General features: G+C 41.9%; 1 protein-coding gene across 8 annotated transcripts in view; it reads left to right on the top strand.

Moving 5' to 3' along the window:
• PTPRM (protein tyrosine phosphatase receptor type M) overlaps window positions 1-26,209 on the top strand; it is a 668,229-nt gene that overhangs the window by 99,366 nt on the left and 542,654 nt on the right. The gene's annotated exons all lie outside the window — the stretch shown is intronic.

The following is a 26,209-nucleotide window of genomic DNA, read 5'->3' as shown; positions in this document are numbered from 1 at the left end:
TATTGTTGTGTTGGCTGTTGTCATATTTTTTACTTGATACTTAAAGGGAAAAGAGGTCATTTCCCCTGACTAAATAGCCAGGTATTGCATGTTTTAAAAATTCTTGTGCACACCAGTTGAAAATTGCTGCCATAAGTGAAGCATTTATTCTAGATCCGGAGTGAGTTTGCAGTAAAGAGAATTGTTTCGTGGCATGGTTATAATTAAGTGTTGAAACAATGTGCATTCTCAAGTTTGCATCTTGAAATACAATTTTAATCAACTTGGAGGAAAATATAAGCTAAATCAGTTTTAATATAATAATCTCACTGTAAATACTGTAAGTAGAAGTTTCTTCTTTTTGGGTGTTATTGGTGGGGTCCTTGGATTAGAGGTTTTTGTTATATGTTAGTGCCTTATTTCTTTTAGTATTTTAAAACTCTTTTTCAGTTGTGGATATAGTTTGTGTTTTAAATCACCTCATATAACTTGCTGGAAGCTGAAATCGATGCTGAGGACATTGTGACATTTTAAGGGAAAACCGAACACTCACAGGACACACTGGAAGGACCCTGGGCTTAAATTAATGAAGAGCCCATAGAGAAAACAAGTGTGCATAAAATATTACATCCACAGTGCACAGTCTAAAACATCTCTGGAGTTTACTACTAATGTTACAGTTTCTTTTCATTCCAGTGGCGAGGACAGGATAAATACCGACTGCGTGGGCATATTTTCAGAACCGTTTCCTGGGCCTCTTTTACGTGGTGAAGAGTTACTGACACCATTTACCCTGCAGTAGACCCTTGTTCACATAGTAATCTCTGCAGATAGCAGTATATGAAACTTGGCAGTTGATGGGAGAAATATTGTTTACTATTTCATTCAACGCATTTTTCAAAATTTGCAATTGCTATACACGTGGCACTGTGCTAGGCATCAAGGGGTAAAGACATAATTCAGACTTGGCTCTTGTTCTCATAACACGTATCTTAAGCTTTTAGAAGCTCAGGGAGGCAAAGAAAGTTTTCTTGGCTTACTTTTTCAGTGTTGCCTTCCTGTCTATTAAAAAACAGAAATTAGTGTTGCAATTGTTGGAAAAATTCTTTAGTTTCCTTATTAGCTTCTCCGGTGGCAGTGAGTAGACTAACCTCTTGGTCACCTGGGAGCCTGGCATAAAGGAAATAAGTTTGGTGACTTCTGATCAGTTCCAACTCTGGGGATGTAGTTGCCTCTGTTTCCAGTGCTTTGCTGACGTTAGATTTCCTATCTCATCCTTGTCCTTTAGCCTGACTTAACTTACGAAGACCATCTGTAAAGGATTAATATGTAGCCAAAATCAGTATTATTTGTTTTTATGACTGTCATCCTCCCCTCAGTAAAATTTCATGTCCCAAAACAGTCAGTTGATGTCTCACCTGTGCAAGTTTCCCATCATCTAGGAGATGCTTATTCTGGCCTAGTGTGTGTGAAGGATTAGTGTTAAGAGACCACTGAAAGCTAAAGATTTTACTGCACAAATCTTATTGATAATTGATTTACTGAGTTGAATGTGTCAGATTATTTAAAAACTAAAACAATGTAAAATCGACGATTTTTGTTAAGTCCTGAGAACATGAAAATACTTTTTGAAAAGCATTTTTTTTTTTAGTTCTTTGAGAAGCACTTATAAGTTTCTGAACTAATACTAATTTCCTGTGCTTTGACAGTTTTGTCTATGAAGTCACTGATAAGCCAAGTCTAGGGCCAGCCATATAAATTATTTAGGAATTTAATTTAAAGAGTGGTGTTTTCTCTTAATTTTATAATAGTGACACTTACTAGACAGGATACATTTAATATCCTATTCATTCCAAATAACCTGCTCTTTTCCTCGTAAGGTCATACCGTCTCCAATCAGATAAAGCAGTTATGTAGAAACTGCATGCTAGTTATAGAATTGCTTTGAGGCAGCCAATGATCACACATTCCTTATCTATATATATAAAAGCCTAAAGTGACCATTACGACGGAATGACCAGAATGACCGGAACAACCGGTCAACCAGTTGCTATGATGTGCACTGAACACCAGGGGGCAGACGCTCAACACAGGAGCTACGCCCTGCTGGTCAGTGCATTCCCACATGGGGATCGCTACTCAGCCCAAAGCTGGGCTCACAGCTGGTGAGAGCAGCTGTGGCAGCGAGAGCCTCTCCCGACTCCGCGACAGCACTATGGAGCAGCGGCAGCAGGCCGGGGTGAGTGCAAGTGGTGTGATGCCTGGCCCCGGTTCTGGCTCCTCCCTGGCTGCCTGCCACATCCCTCGGGGGATGTCCGACTACAGTTTAGGCCCGTGGGGTCCCAGATTGCGAGAGGGCACAGGCCGGACTGAGGGAAACCCCCCCCCCCCCGAGTGCACGAATTTTGTGCACCAAACCTCTAGTAGTTTATAAAAACCCACCAGATAATTCTCTGAACATGAGCTTTTAGAATTAGTTGGAAATTAATAAATGAATTGTGTAAGGGAACTAACTACTTTACTTTTTCAGCAGTAATATTGGATGTTTGCAACTAAGAATGATGAGTGATTATTGGTTCAACAGCTGTATGTTTCAGTAGCTATAGCCCAACAATTATCTACATGTAGGGATGGCAAAAGTGAATTTTTTCATTTTTGTCTTTAGCCAGAGAAGCAGTCAAGAGCTGCCTTCCCTAGAAGGCCTTTGTTTCTCTGGTTGATTAATCTCTTACTGCCCGCCCCCGCCCCCCTCACACACTAACACCATTAGGACAGAGGCTGCTTGGTTTCTCTCACGGGGTGTGGCAGGGCTTGGCTCTGGCTCGGACTACACTCAAAGTCCACCCCCAGATGGTAAGGCCCGCTGCTTCCCTTGTGCTCACTCCTTGAGCACCACGCTCTTTTGGAGTCCTTTCCTGCCATTTCTCCTCCCCCAAATGCCCTGCTTCTTATTCCTTAGATCTCTGCTTAAATTCTTTAAAAAATATCTTTTATTTCTTTGAGAGGCACTTCTAAGTTTCTGAACTAATACTAATCTTCTGTGTTCTGAAAGGTAGTTTGGTGGTTTCTTACCAAACTAAACATACTTTTATCATATGATCTAGCAATCACACTCCTTGGTATAAACTCAAAGGAGTTGAAAACTTATGTTCACATAAAAACCTGTCCATGTATATTTATAGCAGCTTTATTCATAATTGCCCAAACTTAGATGCAACCAAAATGTCCTTCAGCGGGTGTACAGTAGGAGAATGGATAAATAAACTCTGGCCCCCTCTCACAGTCCGGGAGCCCTCAGGGGTGGGAGGTGACCCAGTGATCAGGGGAAGGCGACGTCCCCATCACACCTCTGCTGCTGCCACTGCCGGCAGCCCAAGCCTCGGCCGGCCCTGGTTACCTGAGCCTCAGACGGCCCTGGGCGGCTGGGCAGCCGCCATCCGAGTCTTACCTGCGCCTTGGGCTGGCCCTGGGCGGTTGTGCAGCCGCCATCTGAGGCTTGCCTGTACTTCGGGCCGGCCCTGGGCAGCTGTGCAGCTGCCATCTGAGGCTTGCCTGTACCTCGGGCCGGCCCTGGGTGGCTGGGGGTCTGAGGGGACTGGGGGACTCCCGAGGCAGGCATTTAGAGTGGCTAGACCCGCCTGGGGGTGGGCCCGGCTGTGCCGCGCGCCTTGCTGCCCCAGTGGGGTTGAGGGGACTGGGTGTCACCATCTTGTGGCTGTGGGTGCCACCATCTTGTGGCTGTGGGTGCTGCTATCTTTGTGGGTGGGGCAGCAATTAGCATATTCCCTCCTTATTGGCTGTGGGTGCCGCCATCTTTGAGGGCAGGGCAGTCAGTCAGCATATTCCCTCCTTATTGGCTGTGGTCGCTGCTATCTTTGTGGGTGGGGCAGTCAATTAGCATATTCCCTCCTTATTGGCTGTGGGCGCCTCCATCTTTGCAATGGCATGAGGGTCAATTAGCATATATCCTCTTTATTAGATAGGATAATTTAGTGGAAGCTATAAATTCTAAATATTTCTAGTCAGAAAGGAGCAAATGTGATGGAAAGAGGCATGTTAATGAGTGGTGGTACACTATGGCCACGTTTCTGTCCCTTAAGCCAAAGGCACCTATGTATAGAGCAACTTGCTTACAGCAAAGTGCTGTATTCATGGTGGCAAGCTTCCGTCTCTACCGGCCTTAGTATACTGTGAAAACCTCATTGATTGATGCTCAAAATGTTGCAGCACAAAATAAAAATACATTGTTGTTAGGCAGCGATGAAGGGAATTGTGTTACTGCACCTCATGCTTCTCAGAGGTGACATTTTCGAGTGTGCACGTAGGAAAAAATATGTTCCCATGTGTTAGAACTGCTGTGCACTTTTACTCTGGCCAAATGGGTATAGAAAATGGACTAAGTGTGTGGAAAATGCTTCTAAACTGCTTTACTTGGGGAATTGGACACTTTTTCCTTGCATAGGAATTACTGAAGAGACCAGTTTTTTTACAGCTTGATAGTGTAAGCGGTCTCTGAGCATAATGAAATGTATTATTCTCTTTGGTCTTCACACCCTACACTGACCATGACCTCTTCTAACTGGGGGCTGTGCAGGGCATCACTCTTCCTTCCTCCACCCCCTAAAAGTAGCCACCCTTGATTTCAAGTCTTCCCTGGGTGACTGGCTCAGCATGTTGCTCAGTCTATAGAGAAACTGCCTGGCCCCTGGGGAGGTAACCGTTACCCCTAATCTCTAATGGGTGCAGACCTATCAGGATCCTGGAATCCAGTGTAGGAGGCTTGATGGAGTCGAGGAGAAATCGTGTGAACTGAGTGTAGAGGTCATCCGTGCACTCAGAGGAATGGTTGGACTCTGTGCTTTGGAAACCCTTAACTTTCTTAAGGTTAATAGTCATAGAAAATAAGTAATTTAGCTTGAGGGGTTTTTATTCTTACTTTTGTGATATATATTTTTTTTCAATGTGAAGCTCAGAATGGCCTGAATAATGCTAATAATGGGCAAACTTAAAGAGCTTTTCTTATCAACTGTTATACATAATCTCATTTAATCCTCAGATAACTATGAGAAGGTAATCATATTATCCTTTTTGTTTTGTTTCTAATCTTTATTGTTGAGATTATTACAGATGGCCCTCTTTTTTCCCCCTAGAGTCCCCCTCCACCCAGTTCCCACCCCACCCCAGGCCTTCACCCCCTATTGTCTGTGCCCATAGGTAATGCATATAAGATCTTCATTTAATCTCTTCCTGCCTCCCACCCCCCTTCCCTTTGAGAATCATCAGTCTGTTCCATTCCCATGCCTCTGATTCTATTTTATTTACCAGTTTATTCTGTTCATTAGATTTTCTTATTCATTTAATTTGATTTTTAGATTCACTTGTTGATAGGTATGTATTTGTTGCCACTTTGTTGTTCATATTTTTTTTAATCTTTTTCTTCTTCTTCCTCTTCTTAAAGAATACCCTTCAACATTTCATATAATACTGGTGTGGTGGTGAACACCTTTAGCTTTTTCTTGTCTGTGAAGCTCTTTTTCTGACCTTCAATTCTAATTGATAGCTTTCCTGGGTAATCTTGGTTGTAGATCCTTACTATTCATCACTTTGAATATTTCTTGCCACTCCCTTCTGAACTGCATAGTTTCTTTTGAGAAATCAGCTGACAGTCCCATGGGCAGTCCCTTATAGGTAACTAACTGCTTTTCTCTTGCTGCTTTTAAGATTCTCTCTTTGTCTTTAGCCCTTGAAATTTTAATTATGGTGTGTCTTGGTGTGGTCCTTGTTGGGTTCCTCTTGTTTAGGACTCTCTGTGCTTCCTGGACTTGTAAGTCTGTTCCTTTCACCAGGTAGAGGAAGTTTTCTGTCATTATTTCTTCAAATAGGTTTTCAATATCTTGCTCTCTCTCTTCTTCTGGCACTCCCATAATGCAAATGTTGGTATGCTTGAGGTTGCCCCAGAGACTCCTTACACTATCTCCATATTTTTGGATTCTTTTTCCTTTCTGCTCTTCTGATTGGGTGTTTTTTGCCTCCTCATATTTCAAACCATTGATTTGATTCTCAGAATCCTCTACTCTACTGTTGAATCCCTGTATATTATGCTTTATTTCAGTCAGTGTATGCTTAATTTCTGACTGATCCTTTTCCATTTTTTTGGAGATTTCTAGAAGATTCTTGAGTAACCTTGTAACTGTGGTTTTTAACTCTACATCCAGTAGTTTGCTTTCTTCCATTTCTTTCATTTGTAACATGTTTCTTTGTCTCCGCATTTTGGCTGCTTCCCTGTGTTTGTTTCTATGTATTGGGTAGAGCTGCTATGTCTCCTTAAGTTGGAAGAGTGGCCTTGTGTAGTAGGTGTTCTATAGGGCCCAGTGGCTCAGCCTCCCCAGTCACCTGAGCGGGGCACTCTAGGTGCACCCCTTTGTGGGCTGTGTGGACAGTTTTGTTGTAGGTGAGACTTGATTGCTGTTGGTGTCACTAGGAGGAATTGACCTCCAGGCCAATTGGCTTTGAGGACCAGCTGTGACTACAGTGGGAGAGCTGCTATGCAGGAGACACCCCTATGGAGCAGGACTTGTTTCAGTGGGACTTTGGTGCTCACTTGAGTGTCAGTTATGGATGTGAAGAGTTGTAATCTGGTATGGTCTGAGACGGACCACTGGGTACACTGGCTCTTGTGTCTCCAGGGAGGTTCAGAGTCAGCCACTGCCTGGGGCCACCCGGCAGGAGCTACAGAGAGATCTGCAGATTCTTGCTCTTTATATTGGGTTTGGAAGTGCCAAGATGAAGCCCAGCTATGAAGAAGGCAGGCTGGTGCTGATGCCTGGTCTTGGGACTTTCATTGTTAGGTTTGGGGCTCCCTGACCCACCTACAGCTTGTTTGAGAAATTTTAGCCTGAGCAAGGACAGGTAATTCATATGCACACAGCTTGGGTGAGTTTGTAAATTGGATGAGGCAGGGTCTTAGGGAATCACCAGGGTGGAGCAAACAGAAATGGCTGCCAGTCAGCCCTGCCACTGGGTAGGTCCCACCATAGGAACAGTGCTCCTTGTGAGTACCTCTGTCTAGGAGAAAGCCATCCCAAGTTCCTGCCCTGATGTCAGACAATCCAGTTCCTCCTCGTATGTGTCTGTGTTCCCCATAACCTCACCCTGGTGCTGGAGCTCAGAGGAAGTGGGAGCTTGTATGTTCAGTTTGTGTTGCCAGCCTTTTAAGAGGAACAGCTGGGTCTCCAGCAGCCTCTGTGTCACTGAGCCCCAATCTGCACTGGTTTTTACAGCCCGTAGTGCTTACTGCCCATAGGGACTTCTTTTCCCAGCTCTGGGACCCTGGGCTGGGGGTCTGGTGTGGGGCTGGGACCCCTTGCTCCTCTGGGCAGCCTCTGCAAAGACATCTCCCTCCCGATTAAAAAAGTGGCCATTCCGTGCCTCTACACCTCCTACCAGTCTCAGTGTGCTTTCTTCTTTACTTCTCTAGTTGTAGGTCTTCCACAGCTTTCCAGCAGTTCTGGATGATGGTTGTTCTGTATTTTAGTTGTAATTTTGATGTGGTTGTGGGAGGTGACGAGTACAGGCGTTTACCTACACTGCCATCTTTCTTTCTTCTATCCTTTTTGTTTTTGAAGAAATTGGTATTTAGTGTGCTTAAAGGAGCTTGCCATGTAAAGGAGGGGAAAATGGGAAATAGCTGTAATACTATCAATGACAAATGTATTTAAAAAGAAAAAAATAAAGTAGCTTGCCAAGGTTAAGCATAGCTAGAAAGTAGAGGGTCTGTTTGCCTATAAAGCCCATATTTTACACGACTTTACTAAAAGCAGTTTCTCTTAATGAGCAAATTTGTAATTGATGGTTAATGGGTGCGTGGAACCCATTGGCCTATGCCATCAATTTCTCTCCTTATAATTTCGTTATTAGCATCAGTTTGATGATGCATATCTCTGTCCACCACTCTCACTTCCTGTGTTTTGGAATAAAAATACTGTTACATTCTTAAGAAGAATCCTTCTTTGTGTTTAGAAATGGTTCCCAAATGCATTGCTGGTTTAACTACTAAATGTTGCTAATTTTTACTTCTAGATAGTTGCAACACATCACTAGCCACATTACCTATTTGATTCTTGATTAGTTTTTTCTTAATAACAACTCTGAAATGTTTACCTTTATTTTACATTATTTTCATTTTCATTTATGTACTAAAAATGTGGTCCTCTCCTACCTATGGCTGGAGATCCAATATTTTTGTGATAATTGGGCAGATGTAGGGAGAGGAGACCAGGGGACCGGAAGAGAAGTTCCCAGAAATCTCTCTTGCTTGTTCCACATGTATTGACAATGGATATAGAGGAGACAAAACATTTGTTAGAACTGATACTTACAACTGTGCCTGGCACCTGGTTAGTACTATGGAAACACTTTGTGTGTGTGAATTTATTTCACCTCTACCACCCCACAGGGTTGCTAGTATTACGATCTGTGTATTGAGACTATGTATGGTTCTTAAGGCCAGACAGCTAATAAGTGGCAGAGATGGGGTGCCAGTTCAGTTGGTTAGGTTTTTGAGTCCCAGTTGGTAATCCACATGCTAGATGTTAACCTTATTCTGGTTCATGTGTATTTAATATTCTAGTTGGAGGGTGCCTCAGCTAGAGCTGTTTCGAGGGAATGTCTAAGAAGGTATATGAAACATCTCTTGGTTGAGAAACTGGCATTAAAAAATACTAACTGGCAATTTTATTTAAAATAATTTGGCTATGTGTTCTATGTCATTAAGATTATCAGTGTTCTTTGGGGAAAAAGAGATAAAGAACATTTTACATTTCACTTAGCTCTGCTCTCTAACTTTTATTAATCTCTACCTGACTTATTCTAGCTTTTTGGGGATTGTGGGACAACTGTTACAAGATTATCACAGTGTCTACTTAGTTTGCACTTTGGTTGAAAGTATTGAAATAGCTCTATTTGTTAGAGATGCCAAAACAACAACAAAAAGACCCATTGTGGTGTGATTAATTGTATGATTAAATAAATATATGATCTCTTCAAGTTAGTTTTAAAATGTAGCTTAAAATTAGACATTACTTATTTATAAGAAATCACAAATTTTTAAGGCTCAAAAATAACTTGCTTAAGGGACTTTGGGGAAGTTGTTTAGAATTTTTCATTTTTAAATGGCAGTTTTTCTTCTGTCTCAGGCATTGTGAGGTATGAGTTATGTTGGCCAAAGGGTCCTATTTGGGTTTGTTTAGCATCCTTGAGGTTTAGTGCCATGCAGGACTTTTTGGGTACATGTAATTTGGGACATATTTAACAGGAAAAGTCCAGTTTAGAGAACAGCCTGTTCATTGTTTGCTCTTGCCTGCTGTTGTGTAAGTTTGAGCTTCTATGTAACCTAATGTCTGTAGAGCTTAATTTCTCCTTCTATGAAATGAGGATGTACCCTTTGCCACCAGGATTGTGGGGTACATTGAAAGAAAACCCCTAGTGACATCCCTGACACTCAATCCTCACTAATTGTTTCCCTCCTTCCCCTTCCCCTTTCTTCCCCTTCATTGACCACTGGAGGATCCTATTGGGCAGGTGAAGTTGGTAAAAGAATGTGGAGAGTAATGTTCTAAAGACACCCTCTTTTCCATGGGAAGAGACCTAGATTCCTTGGTGTGACCGGGAGTTTCTTGACTAAGGGATGTACTTGCTTTCTACTGTTGCCTAAGGTCGCCACAAATTTAGCAGATTAAGACAACAGGCACTTGGCTCAGAATCCTCTCAGTTAGAAGGCTGGACTGGCTTGTTATGCCAAAATATCGGTGTGCCTTGGCTGAGTGCTTACATGGGAGGCTCTGGGGAAGAATTCACTTCTAGGCTCATTCTGGTTGCAGGTGGAATCCAGTTGCTTGTGGCTGTCCTCTGAGATCTTCAAATCCTTGCTGGCATTCCACAGGGGTCCTTCTCAGCTCCTGTAAAGCTGTCTGCATTCCTTCTCCTGGCCCCCTCCATCTTCAGGGCTCATTCAGTCAAATCTCTCTGACATCCCTGTTTGCCACTAGCCTGAGACAGCTCTGCACTTGTGAGCATTTAAGAGATTGGATCAGATCCAGGGATTAGAATGCCTCACTCTTAAGGTCAACTCGGCTATATAACAACATGGCAAAATCATTCTGTCATTATCATAATTATGCATATAATGATAAGCATAATAATGAACATAATCCCAGGAGTGATTAGTGTTTAGAATTCCACAAACCATAGGGATATCCCAGAATGCCTGCGAGCATCCCTGGATCTGCCTGAACCCTGCTAGACCATTACTCAGTGGCCCGGCAAACATCTTATTTCAGTGGAGATGGTGAATTTCATTTGATTGTTAAGAAATCTGTGGGCAGAAATTTTAGCCGCAGTATGATTATTATAGCTTGATTCCTCAAGGTGTGTTAGAGGTTCCTAAAGATGATAGTAAACATATTAGAAAAGGAGACAGTATTGCTCAAGTTTTTATGTGTCTTACAGGTGAGCGAAAGACATACTATGGGTCAGTTCACTGCTCATTTAATTGTGGGAATGAATCTGTGGAAATGTATCACTTGGGGTTTCTATAAATGTAATTGAGATTATAGGTCATAAATCAGAAGGGCCATTATATAAATGGGCAAATGCAGCATTACCATGTTGATCAGTTACCAAGTCCTAGGGAGACACAGCAACAACAAAACAAAAAGTAGTTCCCCTAAAGCTATTGATTTTTTTTGAGTTTACCTCCTAAGGACTTAAGTCCTCTGGGCCATCAGACAAGGTCAGGCCATTATTCATTTCTGGAAAGAGCACCTGATGTTCATTACTTTATCACAGAGATAATCTCACAAAAGGGCACCTGTATCAGAGTTCTTCAGTTGCAAGCAATAAAATTGGAGCACAGATAATTTAAAGCAGAAAAGGAATTTATTGTAAGGACATTGGGATACTCACAGAATCTAGTGGCAGGCCAGAAAGTGGGGCTCACTATAAAGATTAGAAGAGGCTCAGTGTAGTTTTAAGGAGCAAGATTTATTACCTAAGTACGCCCTGTATTTTCAGGATATGCTGCAGGAACAAGGCAGAATCCTTTTCTCTTTCAATACTCAAAGCCCAGAACAAACCATCCCATGGACCTTTCTACAGAAAGGCAGGGACCCAGGTCTGCATCCACTGAGGGAGGAATACATACATACCTGGAAGGGACTCAGGGTGCAGTTACCAAGCAAGGAGGGAATAGATGCTGGGAAAGCCCTAAAACCTTCACTGTAGGATCTCTCTGCTTAAAAAAATGTATTGGGTGGTGATTTGAAAAACACACTTTTGCCTTAAACAAAATAGTCTTTTATGTTACACAATTGCTGTCTCAAATCATAGAAATCTAATAGTCTACCATCTGCAAATTAGAATATTTAATCAGACATATCCCCTTTCTTGCATAATATCAATGAAATCCTTTGACTAGGATGATAAAGAGGGCCTATTTAGTATATCACAATGGAAACCTGTGGTAAAAAAATCTGCCAGCAAATAACAAAGGAGCGAAAAGCATTGCTTGTTGTCCTGCAGTCATGTTAACTGATTATTTATTTGTAAAGTGAATACAAACTACAAAAGTAATCCTCATTCTATTTGTTGGATGATAATAGCTTTTAAAATGAACATTTGTGTCTAACATATAAAACCCTCTGTATCTGACAATTTATGGGTAAGTGATCATGTTGTAATAGCATTGTATCAAAAGCTGCTTTTCTCTATAAACCCTTATATTTAATCCCTCCAACCAGCCAACAAGCTACATGCTTCCCAGGGATTTAATTTAAGATTGAAGATTAAAAAAGAAAGAGGCCAAAGTTAATAACATCAAAGAGAAAGCTCTTGAAAGAAGTAATAGTTTCAAAAAGATTTTTACTATTTTTATAAAAAAAATATAAGCTGCTCTAGAAAGAATTGGTGTAAAGTAAGGTTATTGATTCTGACTTATTCAAAATAACATTTTCTAGTTTTTAACCTCAACTAATCTTGTAATAAATATTTTGAAGTAAAATTTTAATGTGAGCATTAGAAATAACACTGACCAGGTTTATAAATAGACTGCATGAAGTGTCTTAAATATTGATGATATAATTTTAACAAGAGGAATTCATTACTTTTGATAGCATATAATTTTTATTCTCAACAGATATTTCTTAATGAGTAAATAGGCAAAAGGGGGTTTGTTGGTGAATCTATATATATAAAAGCCTAAGTTACTGGAATGACTGGAACGACCAGTTGCTATGATGCGCACTGACCACCAGGGGGCAGAAAATCAACGCAAGAGCTGCCCGCTGCTGGTCAGTGTGCTCCCATAGCCAATATTTTGCAGCCAGCCAGAAGGCCCCGGCCTGCAGCCAGCAACCAGCAGGAAGGTCCTGGCCAGCACCCAGCAGCTGGCAGGAAGTCCCCAGCTGGCAGCTGGAAGGCCCCGAATGGCCCTGATTGCTGGCCATGCACGAATTTTGTGCACCGGGCCTCTAGTTAGATAATATCTAATATTTAATTGTATTCTGGCAAGGAAATAAAATAATGGGATACAACTACCAGGGAAATGAAAAATGATACTTTTGGTGAGTGTTCTCTATTTTAAATAAAAACATTTCTGTATAATGACTTACCCCTATAGCGGAATTGAATCAACACATTATTTACACATTTAGTCTTATTTTGATTTACTCTAATTTATCTGATATCAGCTGCCTGTTAGATGATAATTTAAAAATTTGCTGCAATTGCTTTAGGAAGCCTTCCTAGTGATGATTTTATTCCCTAGAATAATTTAACTTTCCATTTAAAATGCACATCTAAACACGATAAAGTCTGTATTGGCAACAGAAAATGTTTATGTTTATGTAGAATGATAATTTCCTTAATGGACATCAATATTATGTTTTTTATGGTAATGGAGATGGATTGAAATTACTTTTACTACATGTACCTTCTGTGTTCATGTGTAGTATAAAAACAAGGAGGTATAAGAATTTACAACATTAAGAATATTCCCCAGAAGTGCCTTTATTGGGGCAAACTGAGATTATGACATCATATTTTGTTAGCTCTTGCATATACTCCAGTTTGAGCTAATGTTCCAGCATGATGTCACATTTGAAGAGCTGTATCTGGCTTTTTTCCTGGGAAGATGGGCAGGATTGGTTCCTTCTCAGAATCCAGCTGCCATGCTTCCAGACCTGTGCCACACACATGAGAGACAAATCCTCTCCTGCCCGTGACTATGGCTCCTACAGGGAGCTTTATTCCTCAAAGAGGAAATGCCAGAGAAATCCTCAAGTGCATCCTTACCAAAAAAGCTAAATAAATAAATAAGGAAGGGAAATGATGGAAATTCTTTCAAGGAAAGATGGTGGCGGAAATGCAGAGGTAATCCTTTCTGGAAGGTCTGAGGATGGTTTCTGAGTACCCTCTGCCAATCATTGTAGCACAGAAGCTGCTTCCTCTATTCCTGAAAGCATTGAGGACAAAGAATAGGTGTTGGGAAAACTATATCCCCAATGATGGCATTCAGGAGAATCCTGAGATCATAGGTCATCATGTAATGAAGCAGTAAGAGCAGTGGAGGACTTCATGCCTAAGGTATCAGCCGTAGGTGGTTCATGGAGTCAGGAAGAGAGGAGCACAGGCACTTCCAAGTCGTGGGATTTGCTTAAAGATGATAACAGTTGCCCTTCAGGTATCTCTAACCCTGTTCTTTTTAATTCTGTTGGAGCACCCAGTCCAGGTGGGTAAGGCCCAGTTGGTAGGGAATGTTCACTCTGGGAACTTGACTTTGTAGACCAGAGCAAATGTATGAAGACAGGGCTGCTGAGGCAGAAAGCCCTCAGAAGGGGCCAGTGCTCCTGCAGGCCCATGGCGCTTCATGCTTGTCCAATACAGTAAGAACCCCTCAGCTATGGTGACTGTGAGGGAGGGCTCAAGGACTAAATGCAACTTAGCTCACTACTCAGACTTCCAGCAAAAAGTAATTTCAGGAATTATTTGTTAAATATTTGTTGTGTACCCATAGTATGAACAAGATCCAAAACAGGAGTATGACATGACCCTGTGCTCAAATGCATCATAATTATATGAAAAAAAATTAGATTTTTTTTAGGTAACTCCAATATAAATATTATAACTAGAAAGTCAGTAGAATTCAGATGAAAAACAGCTATTTCCTGATTGAGGTGAATTGAAACACACACACACACACACACACACACACACACACAAAATACATTTTCTTCAGTAAACAGAAGGTACCATCGAATGGGTGACAGAAGATTTACTAGAGGCACGATTTACAAAGGTGGAGAGGGTTAAGATACCCTAACGGAACGGCGAAGCACCCATTGGGACTGCCAGCGGTCATCTAAGGGCGTCACTCAGAGGAACTGTGACTTTTGTAGTTGCATTCAGCTGGTTCCAAATCAGAACCTTTAGAGACAGACAGAGGTGTTGAGTAAAATGCCAGACCTCTCCTTTCTTGGGCCTTCTGACGTCCTGCTGGTGCCCCTGTTGATGGAACTCACCCAGAAGCTAAGTCCTGCAGATTGGTCTCCCTGTCATGGAGAAGGGTGGAGAGTGGATTTAGAGTAGCCAGTGGAGAATAATCTAGCACAGACTTCATATGAAAGTTAGAAGTGTACAAATGTACGTATTACTCTTTGTTGTGATGAATAGTTTAAAGCATGGTGAATTATACATGAGGATTAAATATAATATCCTATCTAATAAAAGAGTAATATGCAAATTAACCATCACTCCACTACACCCACCAGCCACGCCCACCAGCCAATCAGAGCGAATATGCAAATAAACCCAACCAAGATGGCTACGGCCACAGAGAGCAGGAGGGAGGCTTGGGTTTCCCCGGCAATGGAGGAAGCCAAGCTTTCCGCCTGCCCTTGCGGGCCTAGGCCTCCACTCAAGGCTACAAAGTTTCAGTGATAGAAGATACATAAACCCAAACAGAAATGGCGGCAGCCACGGAGCTGGAAAGAGCAGGAGGCTAGGGTTGCCCCGAGCGATGGAGGAAGCCAAGCTTTCCGCACACCCTGGCCAGCCCAGGCCTCGCTTAAGGCTACAAAGTTTCAATTATAGAAGATACATAAATCCCCCCAGAAATGGCTGCCTCCACGGAGCAATCAGAAGGCTTGGCTCCACTCTAGGCTACAAAGTTTCAATTGCAGAAGATAAATATACCCCAGATACCAGGGCCTCCACTTGGGTTGCCAGGGGGCGTGGCCGGCCTGCAAACCACCACAGGCCCCTCGCCCAGGCCGCCCCACGCCCCAAGGGAACCCCCACCCTGATCTGGGACACCATTCAGGGCAAACCAGCTGGCCACCACCCGTGCACCAGGCCTCTATCCTATCTAATATAAGAGTAATATGCAGATTGACCATCACTCCAACACACAAGATGGCTGCCCCCATGTGGTCAAAGATCCTGCCCCCATGTGGACACAAGATGGCCACCACAAGATGGCCAACAAGGGAGGGCAGTTGGGAGGGACCAGGCCTGCAAGGGAGAGCCGTTGGGGGCAACCAGGCCTGCAGGGGAGGGAAGTTAGGGGCAAACAGGCTGGCAGGGGAGCAGTTAGGCATCAATCAGGCTGGCAGGGGAGTGGTTAGGGGGTGATCAGGCTGGCAGGCAGAAGTGGTTAGGGGCAATCAGAAAGGCAGACAGGCAAGCAGTTGGGAGCCAGCAGTCCTAGATTGTGAGAGGGATGTCCAACTGCCTGTTTAGGCAGTCGGACATCCCTCGAGGGGTCCCAGATTGGGGAGGGTGCAGGCTGGGCTGAGGGACACCCCCCTCCTCCGTGCACAAATTTTGTGCACCGGGCCTCTAGTTTAGTTTATAAACCTTTTCTTGTCTCATTTTTTTTTCTTCTTTTTTTATGTGGCTAGGTTATCAGAGGAATTCATCATCCGGTGTTTTTCTGCCCCTCCAAAGCACTGTGAGAGGGGTAGGGATACTGAGCGCATAAAGAATCCAACACAAGGGTGGATGTCTGTTGACACCCCATGTGTAGGGAAGAGGAGAGGTTACTGAACTAGGTCTGGAGACACTGAGCTGTGATAACTTTCCTTCATCCCTTTTTGGCACTGTACTTTCAAAAGGTATGAAATTACTAGAAGTGTCCCATCCTGAGCTTTAAAAATGCAAAGGGGTCTTGTAAACATGGAGCATATGAATGGAGAATTGAAGGCCTAGAGATGGAGACAGAGAGATACAGAACCCTAGCTCCAGATGATTATAAGTTTGCTTTTTGTGTGTGGAGACCCAGTTTGCCTGCCTCATCGGACTGTTCACAATAAAGATTTTTTACCCTTTACCTGCTTTTATTTGTTGGTATTGTTGACTGGGCTGAGAGTTTCCTAGGCACACTTTTAACTCAGAGACTTAGTATACTACTGAGTAGAATATTTTGGGTGACTTCAAATTTCAGAGGTGCTGCAGTAAACAGTTTTAATGTAAGAAACAAGAAAATGCCTGAGAACATGATATAATGGTTTAAGGTTCTAGAACAGTGGTTCTCAACCTTTTTAATGCCGCGACCCTTTAATACAGTTCCTCATGCTGTGGTGACCCCCAACCATAAAATTATTTTCTTTGCTACTTCATAACTGTAATTTTGCTACTGTTAATAAATCGTAATGTAAATATCTGTGTTTTCCAACGGTCTTAGGCGACCCTGCTAGCGGTTCTCAATCCGTGGGTCACGACCCAAAGGTTGAGAACCGCTGCTGTAGAGCCTAAGACCATTGGAAAACACAGATATTTACATTACGATTCATAACAGTAGCCAAATTACAGTTATGAAGTAGCAAAGAAAATAATTTTATGGTTGGGGGTCACCACAGCATGAGGAACTGTATTAAAGGGTCGCGGCATTAAAAAGGTTGAGAACCACTGTTCTAGAAGGACATTTTTGTTATTCAGAATAACTCCTGAATAATAATTTTGTCTTTTAAATACACAATAATAAAAAATATGACCTTTTAAAAATATATTACAAAGGAAATGAAGCTAGTGAGGAATCATTGAGGAAAGCCTTATACTTTCAAGTGAAGTGAATCCAACAAATACTGATGCCAAGAGGGTATAATGAAAACAGTTACTTGGTTTTAGGGATAAGGAAGACTGTTACAGAGGAAGGCCACCACATGTCACCTTTATCCTAAAAATAAAATGTTATAAAATATACTTTTGATTAAAGTTAAAGAAAATGTGTGTACTCATCAGGTATTTGAGCTAAGTAGAGAAATCTTAAAACGGAAAGTATATGCTGTTTAGCTTCTTAAATATTGGTAATCTGAAGCTGAAATTATTGTTGCATTGTGTAGATTTAGTAAAAAGTTACTAAGGTGTGTATGAGATCTGAGGTCTATTTATCTTCTTCCTTTGATGAAAAAGGTTGTAAAATATATTAAAGAACACAAACTTACTCAGATAAGCTGGCAAGTAATTACTTTTTTAAAATTCTCTATGTATGTATATTTTTTTGTTCTTTAAAAAATATGTTATTATTGATTTCAGAGAGGAAGTAAGAGGGAGAGAGATAGAAACATCAATGATCAGAATCATTGATCAACCCAGGCATGTGCCTTTGGCCGGAATCAAACCAGGGATCCTTCAATTCCCAGGCCAACATTTTATCCACTAAGCCAAACGGGCTAGGGCTCTGTGTGTCTGTGTGTGTGTGTGTGTGTGTGTGTGTGTGTGTGTGTGTGTGTGTGTATTTTAACAAAGTGAACCCATTGTAGTTTCCTTGGAGTATTTTCTGATTTCATCTTAAGTCAAAGCAGGTTCAATAATAGTGTGTGTACTTCCACTGCTTTTTCACAATCTATTTATATCAGAATTTTTTTGATAAGTCTAAGCATGCAGTTATAGAAGAGGTCTTGTATTATCTTGCTCTCATTTTGCTCTCCCTGGGAGGCCAGGTGAATGGAGAACACACGTTAGTGCTCTGAGGGTCATGGCCATTTAATTCATTTGGTACAGATCATGAAACAGGAAAACATTTCTGAAGGAAAATATAATAAACTCCAAACTCTCTCTTTTAGTTGTTCATGCTGTTATCTTCTGTAAGCATAAAGTATATTTTATAATTCTCAGTGTGAATAAAATATAATGATCAGAGTAACTTTCCTGTTTAAAGGTAAGTAATTGACATGGTATACATTTTTATGTAAGTACTAGAGGCCCGGTGCATGAAAATTCATGCACTGGAGGGGGGTCCCTCAGCCCAGCCTGCCCCCTCTCACAGTCCAGGAGCCCTCAGAGGCGGGAGACGACCTGGCGATCAGGGGAAGGCGATGCCCCATCACACCTCTGCTGCTGCCACTGCTGGCAGTGCAAGCCTCGGCTGGCCCTGTTTACCTGCCTAGGGTGGCCCTGGGTGGCTAGGCAGCCACCATCTGAGGCTTGCCTATGCCTCGGGCCGGCCCTGGGCGGCTGGGCAGCTGCCATCCGAGGCTTGCCTGCACCTCAGGCTGGCCCTGGGCGGCTGGGCAGCCAACATCTGAGGCTTGCCTGCACCTCGGGCTGGCCCTGGGCGGCTGGAGGGCTGATGGGACTGGGACCTCTGGAGGCAGGAGCGCGGAGCGGCCAGACATGCCTGGGGGCGGGCCCGGCCATGCCGTGCGCCTGCTGCCCCAGCGCCATCATCTTGTGGCTGTTGGCGCCACCATCTTTGAGGGCGTAGCTGTCAATTAGCATATTCCCTTCTTTTTGGCTGTGGGTGCCGCCATATTTTTGAGGGACTGACGGTCAATTAGCATAATCCCTCTTTATTAGATAGGATGTTTACATGAATCAGGCTTCAATGAGACAATGTGTTATTAAATTAACTTCATTTTATTTAAATTTTGCTTTATTTGTTGAGTTTCTGGGATAACTGCTCATTGAGAAATAATAGATGCCAAAAAGAGACTGGCAAATTGAAAGACAACTGATTTAATTTTTAGAGGGAGAAAATTGTTTCTCCTCTTTATCCACCGGTGGACCAGCATGACTGCATTTGGTTCAACTTTCAATGGGATTCAGAAACTACTTACATTCGTTGACCAGACACTGACCAGCTTCCATCTTTTATTCTTACCAAATGATGGAGCAGCAGTTGTACAAAGTGCAAGAACCTGAGGGGATGGGTGAAAAAAGTGAAGGAATTAAGAAGTACAAAATGGTAGTTACAGAATAGTCACAGGGATATAAAGTACAGCACAGGGAATATAGTCAATAATATTTAATAACTATGTATGGTGTCAGATGGGTACTAGATTTATGGGGGTGATCACTTTGTAAGTTATATGAATGTCTAATGACTGGGGTGTACACCTGAAACTAATATAGTTTTTTCTACAAGTTGAAGAACCTGCCCAGCTGGCATGGCTCAGTGGTTGAACACTGACCCATGAACCAGGAGGTCACGGTTAGTTTCCTGGTCAGGGCACATGTCCAGATTGAGGGCTTGATCCCCTGATTGGGGCGTGCAGGAGGCAGCCAATCAATGATTCTCTCTCATCATTGATGTTTCTATCTCTCCCTCCCCCTTCCTCTCTGAAATCAATAAAAGTATATATTTTTTAAAAAGTGCAAGAACCTGAGAGGTCATGACTGAGAACTTATGGAGCAGGAATGATGAAATATAAGCACACTTTTTTTGCATTTCTAAGCTCTCCTTATCAGTTGACATCCCTGACTTTATTCTTATTTATTGCACTCATTAAAGTTTTAATTAGTATTAAGTTCATTTTAATTTTTAAGAATAATTTTTAGTTCATACTGGAAGTTAATACTCTGTGTTTTTAATGAAAAATATGCCTTCCTAAAGAGAGTTTATTTACCTTGAAGGTGATAAATCATTGCACCACAAAGAGCCCAATTAAATAATTGTCAAACAGTTCCATTTATATTATCTTCCTCATTCAGGTATGTGAGGCATATATGAGGCATATATATATACATATATATATATATATTTCACATACCTGAATGAAGAGACTGTTGTATTACATTTTGTTGCTCAAACATTGGCAGAAATCGGAGGGAGGGATTGAGTCTTGTGCCAAGTGCATAAAATCAGGATCTTTTATTAATAGCTATAGAAATTAGTATAGTTCAGTAGCAAACCCTGAATTGTGATGGATGAGCTCTATTTGGCAGAAGCTCCTGGAGGCCAGGCGTCTCTGTGACTATTCCTATCTGGAACAGCACATGTAAGTAGACACAGATTTAATGGCCTGATCATAGGCGGCCCCCAGTGTGAAGCAGAAGGCTGCATTTTCGAACATGATTTGTTAGTTAGTTGTTTGCAATGACATGTAGAAAAATCATCTTTTAAACTGTGATGAGGCTTTGAGGTTAGCTCCCAAAGTGCATATTAAAACACTATTGTGTATTCTTTCATTGCTTTGCCTTGTACATTATTTATATAACTATATTTTGCACATTATATTATACCTTCTTTTATTTGTTGGTATTGTTGACTGGGCTGAGAGTTTCCTATGAGCAGGGATGGTGTGTCTTGGAAAGTGCTCCAGCACATATGATTTATTATGAGGTGTTTTTTTTTTTTTGTTTTTTTGTTTTTTTTTTTTTTTGTGTGTGTGTGAAAGAAAGTGTAACCTTTAATTGGTTCTAAGGAACTCCATGTCTTAGGTGTTTTCAAAAGAAATCTATTCAGAATTCCAAGTCCGGATGCAAGGAAATACTCCCGGGAATAGGTAAATTGAAGAAATGTCTGCAAGCAATGTGGCTCAGAATTTTAAAATTATGGTTCTTACCTAAACTTCATTAATTCTGCAGGCCTTGATGAAACCCTTCAGGAAAAGCCTACCATTTCTTCAGCTGCATAGTGATCAGAAATACTGTTAGTACTGGTTCAGCATAGGCCTTCTGCAACTCGATAATTTTTTTCTAATTCAAAGGGAACTTGCATTATGATTATATGTTGAGTTCTTTGTTTTCTAGAATTTTAGTGGTGTGAATAATGCTGTTACAATGGATCTCAAAAGTGTAGTCCTGTGACCCAGAAAAATATTTACCCTTTTTCACTTTGGGGATAAATATTTCTTAGATTTCACATCTCAGTTGATTACTTAATTGAAAAAAGAGAACTGTTCAGTAAATGTTTTGATTGTATATTTTTGTATTTTTAAGACCTCTAATTACTTCACCAACTTCCTTAAAGGGGAAATATAAAAACCAGAGCGCTTTTATGTTTGGACATAGTGGAGGCAAAAGTTCTAAAATGTTGTTGTTGGACATATGGCAACAAAATGGACCTTTTTGAGCAGTGTTTTAAATAAAACCTGAATTGGTCTATCTGTTTAGATTTTGAGGTTTAAGTCTCTGTTAGACTAGATGACTGCAAGCCCCTGGAGGAGAGACTCGGTCTTAATTTTCTTTGTACCCATCTGACTTTCCCAGAGCCTTGCACGTAATAGAAACTACTGATATGTGTAGAATAAATGAATTACGAAAAATTGACTCAGGCATGTTAAAGACGATGTTAAGAAGTGTTTTTGCCTTCTCTTTCTGGGACACTATGCCTCCTGCAGTTCTAACTATATAGGCATACCTCAGAGACATCGCAGGTTCAGTTCTGGACCATTACAGTAAAGCGAATGGCGCAATAAAGCGAGTCACAGGCATTTTTGGGTTTCTCAGTGCATGTATTAGTTATGTTTACACTATAGTCTAATGAGTGCAATAGCATTATGTCTAAGAAGTGTATATCTTAATTAAAAAGTCTTTATTGCTAAAAAAAATGCTAACTATTGTCTGAACCTTCAGTAAGTTATAATCCTTTGGTGATGAAGGGTCTTACCTTCAATTTGTTTGTTTGTTTTTTAAAGCAACATCTGTGGAGCACAAGAAAGCAAAGTGCAATAAAATGAGGTCTGCCTGTATTAAAATTATCGTAGTAACTTTGATTAAGCCTGAGTGTATTAAATGGTTTTTAAAAATCAGACTGTAGATAGGCGAACATTTTAATGAGAGCAGAAGATGTATTGCTATAATGGCATTATTAAAGACAATTTCATTTTGAATAATTATCTGGATGCAGTTGGGTAATTAGAAACTTTTAAGAGATTTGTGAGGTCAACCATACTTGTTCTTGTGTTTTATCGATGGGTGTCACGGATGAGTGCAGCTAGTCCTATCAGTTCTATCTTCCTCTATTTTTGTTGATTAAAACCAAATCATCTTGATTTCCTAATGGTACCAGAAACAGGTCCTCACTGTGTCCATCAAAATACACACATTACCGGATAATTAGAAAGAAATGCGGTGACTCTAGAAATGTCATAGTATACATACACGAGACACTTGGGTGGGAGGAGGTATATTTATCCTTCCTTGATGAACTTGCCAATAAGAAAGAGAGAGTTGCAGGACAAAACCTTGAAAGTTACAGAGGCATCTGAAGAAATGAGATTTTCTAGAATTCGTTTTCTTATATTTTGGGAGTAATATTTCTGGGGCTCTGAGTTCACACCAACATCTCATCAGATACACACTGCCTAGTGTGAATTCTAGAACTCGTGTGAATTCTGTAAATGCTCACTCTGAAGATAGGTGAGGAGGACTGTGCTGGCAGGCTGAGGCGGGCTGTGGACCAGCTTGCCTTGACATTGCTTATTTTAATCTTATGTGAGGAAAACGTGCCCTGCACAAATGTGTTTTCATAAAAAATTTAATAGCTAACATTGGAGGGATTACTACTTATTATTAACTAACTAATAATTGAAAGGTTCACACTCCACATGCATGATCTTATTCTGCTTCTTAGGGGACCCTGTGAAGGTAGGGGCTGTTACCATACACCCAACTTGTTGGGAGTAACTTGTCCACAGAACCCCAGCTAATATCCGGCAGAACTAGTTTCTGATCCCAAAGACGAACCTTCTTTCTATTTTCTAATGCCCCTCCATTCTAGAAATATTAAAAAGCCAGGGAACAGAAATAAACAGAAATATATAGATCTCAAATTTGAAAACATTAACCTAAATTTACTCCTTCTGCCATATATTGACTCTCCACTATACCAAATGCTTCATGAGAAACTTGAGGATGAGTCCCACACGAGGCTTTTTGTTCAGGGAATGAGCAGGGAATAATAGAGGCAATCTAGAATCTCAGTGACGAACTTTAATTCAACATGGAAAATAGGTGCTTTGTAAAGGTTATGAGAAGAGAGTAACTATACCTAAGGGTCATCTAGAAAGGTGTCATAAAGAAAGTGGCATTTGTCCTGGGCTCTGGGAGACCACATGGCTATCAGAGATGCAGATATAGGGTGGGGAGGGGAGGGGAGGGGAGGGGGATAGTGAGTGTGTCTAAGTATGAATATATATAGGAGAAGGAAGAAATGGAACTGGTGTTTTCAAAAATGAGAATGTAGTTTGAATTGTAATGTGCTATATAGAGAGATTTGATGGTGCCAAGTCTTAGAAAGCCTTAGGACCTACCCACTATTTGGTAGACAGTGGGTGTCACAGAGAGCTAGGGGTTAAGTTGTTTTAGGCATGACTGGTTTCTGCTGCACCAATCTAGTGGCCAAGCGCAGCATGAGAGATTATAGAAGATGGTAGTTTGTGTTCTGGGGGTATGGTCTTCCTGAGGCTTGTAATGTCATTTGTGTTGTCTGCTTCCCTTAAATTTAAGCACTCATCTGCTCACAGCATAGGAGGGTTGTGCATTCTAGTCTTCGTAAATTCCATGTAGCTCATGTTTCTGAAATCATTTTCTATTCTGTAATACGTTGTGAGAAATTATTGATGGTATGGGATGATGATTATTCCTCATAAAAGAGAATGCTTTGGAAAACACTTACTTTGAATTTGATCACGTGTGGACAGTTAATAGTAGCAAGAACAGGAAATTTCTTTCTCCAGTAGTATTAAATATAAAGAGAAGGGATAGGATGTAAGGATCTATTCATGAAAGGTTATAGTTCTTTTATAGAATACTAGAGGCCTGGTGCATGAAAATTCATGCACTGGAGGGGGGGGTCCCTCAGCCTGGCCTGCCCCATCTCACAGTCTGGGAGCCCTCAGGGGCGGGAGGCGACCCGACTATCAGGGGAAGGCGACACTTCATCACACCTCTGCAGCTGCCATTGATGGCAGCACAAGCCTCGGCCGGCCCTGGTTACCTGCACCTCGGGCCGGCCCTGGGCGGCTGGGGGGCTGAGGGAATTGGGGGATTCTGGAGGCTGGCACGTGGAGCAGCCGGGCCCGCCTGGGGGTGGGCCTGGCCTTGCTGCATGCCTGCTGCCCCGGCAGGGCTGAGGGGACTGGGCACCACCATCTGTGGCTGTGGGCGCCGCCATGTTTGAGGGCATGGCAGTCAATTAGCATATTCCCTCCTTATTGGCTGTGGGTGCCTCCATCTTTGTGGGCGGGGCATTCAATTAGTATATTCCCTCCTTATTGGCGCCACCATCTTTGAGGGTGGGGCAGTAATTAGCATATTCCCTCCTTATTGGCTGTGGGTGCAGCCATCTTTGTAATGGCATGAGGGTCAATTAGCATATTCCCTCTTTATTAGATAGAATGGGAAGTTTAAAAAGGTCAGAATAAATATGTTTACAACAGCATTTTAAAAATTGAGCTTAAAAAATAAACCCTTAAAGCAGGGGTCCTCAAACTTTTTAAACAGGGGGCCAGTTCACTGTCCCTCAGACCGTTGGAGGGCCGGACTATAGTTTTAAAAAAAAAACTATGAACAAATTCCTATGCGCACTGTGGGCCCGTGACGAGTCGGCTGCTAAGCAGGACAGGCAGCGGCACCCGGCAGGCCGGATAAATGTCCTCGGCGGGCGGCATGTGGCCCGCGGGCCGTAGTTTGAGGACCCCTGCCTTAAAGAAATGAAACAGCAACAAAGCTTTATTGAAGGCTTACCGAGACCAGCCCCTGTGTTGAATTTTCCTTAAGTATCATCTCATTTATTTCTGACAGTACCCCTGAGCTGGAGGGGTTGTTATTATCCCCATTTTTGCAGTGAAGGAAACCAAGGCTTAGATGGTTTGAGTGACTTCATCAATGTGCAGTAAGTGGCAGAGTGGAGGTTTGCATCCAGGTATCCTTACTCCAGTCAATAAAATGTCATCATGTCAATAAAATGTCTTAGTAAAATATACAAACCAAAAAGGAGTCACAGGTCTTTTGGGTTATTCTTGACAAGTGCCCATCAGTAGATGAGTAGGTGAGAAAATGTGGTACATTTACACAATGGAATACTACGAGGCTATAAAAAAGAAGGATATCTTACCCTTTGCAACAGCATGGATAGACCTGTAGATTACTATGCTAAGCAAAATAAGCCAGTCAGACAAATACCATATGATCTCACTTATATGGGGAATCTAATGAACAAAATAAAAAGACAAACAAAATAGAAGCAGAGGCATGTATGCATGGAACAGACCAACAGATCTCAGAGGGTAGAAGGGTGGGGGTGACTGGAAGAGATTTGCCAAGGAACATATATACTTACATGCATAGCCCGTGGACACAGACAACAATGTGGTGAAGGCTGGGGGAGGAGCTAATGGAGAGAGGTAGTGAGGGTGCGGGAGTGGGGCCATCTGTAAACAATTAAAAAAAAGAGAGAGAGAAAATGTAATTTTTAAGTGTCAGGTGGGTTTTGATAATAATTTCCCCTTTGGGTGGTTGGTTGTGTTTACATGAGTGCAAGGAAGTATGTGGCATAGGTTCCCTTCAGCCAGTAAAGATGGGCTGCCATGCAGTCTTACCTGATCCACAACATGTGCCCATCAATGGCACGCCATGCTTAGGTGGGACTTGCAGGCACTGCTGGGGTGGCTACACTGCCTTGTAGACATTTCTGAACATTGAGTGCATTCAGCAACACATGCTATTCAGTAAGTTACCACAATTTACTTGATCTTTCTGTGCATCACCATGCAATTTTAAGCTTTAAAAATGCCTTGTCTTTCACATATAGTTGTTTATTTTCGATTTACTTGCTATTTGTAGCTCAGATTCAGTCTATCTCAGAGGGTTTTTATATAGAACTAGAGGCCCGGTGCACGAAAAAATTCGACTGTTAGTTTAGGATCGGGCCTAAACAGGCAGTCGGACATCCCTCTCACAATCCAGGACTGCTGGCTCCCAACTGCTTGCCTGCCTGTCTTCCTGATTGCCC

This window comes from Plecotus auritus (genome assembly GCF_963455305.1).
Source record: "Plecotus auritus genome assembly, chromosome: 8".
Lineage (NCBI taxonomy): Eukaryota > Metazoa > Chordata > Mammalia > Chiroptera > Vespertilionidae > Plecotus > Plecotus auritus.
The sequence above is the reverse complement of the archived record's forward strand: the minus strand, read 5'-3'. Positions and strand labels throughout refer to the sequence as shown.